This window comes from Athene cunicularia, assembly GCF_003259725.1.
Source record: "Athene cunicularia isolate RWA chromosome 1 unlocalized genomic scaffold, athCun1 chr1_part1, whole genome shotgun sequence".
NCBI classification, from domain to species: Eukaryota; Metazoa; Chordata; class Aves; order Strigiformes; family Strigidae; genus Athene; species Athene cunicularia.
Window position 1 is genome coordinate 30,966,482 of NW_020799091.1, and position 4,831 is coordinate 30,971,312.

Sequence of the window (4,831 nt, forward strand, 5' to 3'; positions counted from 1 at the left end):
CCAATTAAGTTACATGGTTTCTAAAGCTAGACGATTTGAGGAAGCTTAAAACAGAGTTAACACTGTGCTGGCTCAACGGCTGTGTCAATTATCTGGTTGGATGTGCTTGTAGCTCTGGCTGCTGAAGCATGTGGACATTTTTTTTTTCTTTTTTCCCCTAGAGCAAGACCAAGGAGAACACATCTAACAGTTAATTATTACTTAGCTTTATTATTATTTATTAAATGAGAATCCTTATATATATATGAAAGAGATGGTCATATCACTTGGGAAAAATTCCCACCAGAGCAAATGAATCAATTTTTCAGGCTTTTTGCTGAAACTGAAATATTAAAGTTCCTTTATAGTATCTGAAGTGGTATTAATCTGCTTGGAGGTCATTGTTTGACCTTTGCTGGGGGAATCCTATGTTGTTCTTGTCAAAGTCTTTTCCTTTTAACCTTTAGTTTCAGATATCTGCCTGCATTTCTGTTTGTGCTATTCCCATTACCTTTGTATCTGAAATGCATGAGACAGAGAAGGAAAGCAGCTCTGCAGCATACCTATCTTTTTTTACAACTTCTCTCTTTGTGGTAAGTTAATCAAAAGCGCTGTGTGAAGTCTCCTCTGAGCTCAGCCCTCCATCCTTCCAAGGCATCCAGGGACTTGCAGTCAGGTCACCTTATCATGCGTTTACAGCAGGTTCCTTACAGGTACATGTCCTTCACTCTTTGTTTAGTAATTTGTACAAGGAGCTGCCTTACATGCTTTGTGGGAAATACAGGCATGATTACCTTACTTCTCAGAACTCTGCTTCTTTTTAATCAGAGGGATTGTCCACCACCCAAAGTCCAAGGAAAGAAAAGGGTCATTCATTGTACACTAACAGCACCTAGTCTTCTACCTGGAAATTAGAGTCAATGTCCAGTCCTCCAAAAATACTCTGCTGCCAGTCCCAAGAAGCAAAATCACAGCTGTGACAAGATCAATGATAAAATTAATACTGATTTCACCAGGACCATGATTTCAGCCCAGATACATAGATCTAAGAAATTACCAGCTTGATCTCATCTGCCACTTCAGAGAAGGAAGCAGGAGAGCTGGCTGCATCTGTACAGGAGCAAAGACTTGTCACGTGCTTTGTTTCAGGAAAGGTGAATTGCAAGAACGAAGGAAAATTTATGAACTAAAAGCCAAAGAGGGAGGAACAATGTGGCTGGACATCCACTTTGGAGATCCCCAAGTCCAACCCAACTCTACAAAGTTCCCCAGAATTTAACACTACCAGAGTTGATAAAACTTTTTAATTTTTATACCATGTAATGGTGAACACATCTTACTCTTATATGCCATATTGGACTCTTGATGGAAAAATCAATTTTTGTCTCAACAGTTGAATTGGCATGAGCATTCCCATCAGCTCATGTCTTTCAGCAAATGTCCTGCTAAGTTCAGTGGTTAGCTAAGTCTGTCCTTCTGTGAAGAACATGTCAATATTGTTAGTTGGTTTTTGCAATGGCTTTTCAAGAGTTGAACCACTGATTTATTCTTGCTCAATTGCTCCATCCACCTTTTTGATATCAAGATATTTAACAATACATATTCATGTATTTCTTCCTAGCATTCTGTTTGCAGGCCAGCAAAACTGATCCATGAAGACAGACGCATGCATGTCTTCCAGTATAGAAATGACATTCTTAGTACAAATTCAAGTCTTCTGCTGTGAACTTGAGCACATTGTCACATGTAGAAGGCAAGGGTTGAAAAAGAAATGAATAAAAATGGCCCATCTGCAGTCACTGGCAAAACTCCCAAGAGAAAACCGGGAAGAAGAAAGAGAATCAAGAGAATTTTTAAATTCACAATTTCCCCTTTCATCATGTTTCTAATCCCATTTTCTTGGCTTCTTTTTGTCTTGCTTTGAGTTATTTGTCTCTAGCCTGTGTGCTCCTGAGGCTTTATAATGCTTCATCTTAAGGGGGAACCTGAAGAGCGTATTTTGCCTGCTAACGAATAACGTGAAATTTTTTCACCAATGAAGCCAATCAGAGGAGGGAGATTACAGTCGACGGAGGAACTGAGATTTGCATATTAACAGCGCAGTTATTGAAGAATAGCTGTCTCGTACTTAGACCAAACTGTGCCCTCTGATTCGCCAATACCGGCTGCCAGCCAATGCCGATGAGGGATTCAAAGGTCAGATGGGTTTGCTGTTTTTTTCTTTTTTTTTTTTTTTTTTTTTTATTAAGAGAGAACCGTACAGTGCTAATATAAATCAGATAGTGAAACCTGTGTGTGGGAAGCCGAGTAAGCAGAGCAAACCTGCTTGTCTCTGACTCTGTAGCGGCATGGCCACTGTGCCCTCTCGTTGGCTCTGACAAGTCTATCCCTGCATAATGTATCATATTGTGTATATTAATGTTTTGGCTTTACAGTTCTATTTCCATTAGGGGAAGATTGCCTGTGAGCCTCTTAGTGGATAAATAGGAATTTACAGCTTTCAAAAATTCTCTTAAAGCTTGCAAGATCCACAGAAGGAGGAATTACACATGACTATTTTTGAAGCTTTAAAAGGTCCAGCGGGCCTAATTGTGCTCTCAGAAGTCTGTACAGCTCCAGTTGAAGTCTTGGGATATAATACATGTTTATGTGACAGCTAAAATGAGTCCTTTTATAAATTAAAAACAATTTAAATCCTTCAGTTATTAAAAAAATAGACTGTAAAGTCTTCAGGGTCAAGCCAGCAACTTCCCAAAAGCTATTCAGAATGTAACAAAGTGAGGTCTTGGCTGGAACTAGGCGCTGTAGTGACCTACAAACAGCAAATAAATGCTGAAAGTGTTAGTGAAGATCATGCAAAGAAGGTAACACCTTCTTCTGCAGATTTGTACATGTGTGTTTGTTTGCATACACTTGTCTGGCTAGTTCTGTGGGAGGGAAGGAGGGGACAACCCTAAATTGCTATAATGAAATAACCTCATCAAAAATGTTTTCACGCTTCAGTCAGTTACATTAAACAAGACCATCTTGGCAGAGATACTTTCTTTTACCTCTGTTTCATATCAACCAAGGCTTATGCAACAGTCAAGAAGAGTGTGTTTAATCTGTGTTGTGTTGTGGCGTGTGTGTTTCTAAGTACAACTGCCTTCAGCATTAGGAGAGGGAGATGGAGAACCTAATTTATCACAGATAAAGGCTTAACAGACTTAAATACATTCAGACACTGGAGTTTGTGTGGGGTTTTTTTGTTGTTTGGGTGTTGGGTTGGTTTTTTTTTTTGTTTGTTTGTTTGTTTGTTTTTAACTAGTCCTTGATTTCACAAGCTAATTTACACTACAGGTGAAGTATGAGTTGCACATGAACTTCCCCAGAAGTTTTCTGCGTGCCTTTTAAATGGTGCTTGCGTAAGAATGAACAGGCTTAGGGCCTGTGTTTTAAAAGACTAAAAAGATGTGTTTTACTGTAAATAATATAGAAGAGGATGCCCAAGTTAGAATTGCTTCTTATTTGCATCAGGGCTACATTTAACAGAAATGTCTCCAGCAACTTTTCCTTTATTCAGCGATCTGTACTGCCACTGAAAAGCAAAGCAAGGACCAGCCAGGAAATAAGCAATCCACATCCGGACAGCTGGGCCAAGGGCGGCTCCTGCTCCTCAGCAGAGGTAGTTAACACCTAAACCAGTGCATTAATTTCCATGTTTCGTCCTCCACGTGTGTCCTTGTGCTGCTCGGTATAATTGGTGTCAGTATTATTTTGTCACTTCCCAAACTGAAGCTGTGATACTAACCCTGCCAGCCAAGGGAAAAAAACTACACACAGAGGCAACACAAGCCGGTATTGTTTAAATCAGTTGAGCCCAGTGGTGTGGAAATTGCTTCTGTTGCATAAGTGTGCTTCCTGGTAAACCCCAGCCGATGGGCTGGTGAGCATATATAATTAGCCCAATACCAGCGGATGTAATTCAGTACTGCTCTGGTGAAAGAAGTACTGTGGGAAAAGAGAGGCAGGTGATTTTTCTATCAGATTTTCTTTCTACCACTAGAAATCATAGCTGCCACGTGCAATATTTAATATCTGATGTTAGTTTCCACCTTTCAGCCACAACCACTTTTCACTTACCAACTAATCGTCAACTAGAAGTGTGCTGAAAAGTATTATAAATGGGCATTCAAAGGCTTTCTCCGGCACTAAATCACAACCATCTCTACGGAGGAAAGGGACTGCTTACAGCAGCCCTGCGTGGTAACTCAGGGCGGGAGAACAGGCTTTTCCCATTCCAACACCAGGAAGGGTTCAGATTATCAAGCACCTTTTGTGGGAGCCGAGATGTGGCCATGAAAAGCCTTTGGTAACTCTGCTCAGACAACGCATCGGGCGGCATCTCTGGGAGCAGCGCATAGTTTGGGGGAAGCGTTTGGTGCCACCAGTCCCCCTGGGCCCAGCACCTTGTCCTGGGAAGAGCTGTCCTTGGCCACCTGCCCCATGGCTTCCTGGACGAAAAAGGTGAGGTCAAGTGCTCTTGCCACGCCTGAGGACTGTCTCCTGCCTCGGAGATGAATAAGCAAAAAAATCAGACACCGTAGCAAGGGTTTCCCCTGAGGGGTGCTGGTTTTAGGCCACAGCTAACTGGGAGGTGGAGAACTTACCTCCGCAGAGAAGGCATGCAACTACTTCCCGCGGGAGGGTTTCCAGAGGAAGCACCAAGCCCATCGGATGGGGTGCAGCGCCCAGAGCCGCGCAGGGCGCTGTGCACGGCGGCCCGGTGTGTTTGAGGGGAGGCCTCCGGGAAAACTTGCGGCAGGATGCTCTGCCGGGAGCGGTCCCGGCTTGTGGGGCGTCGGCCGCCCCC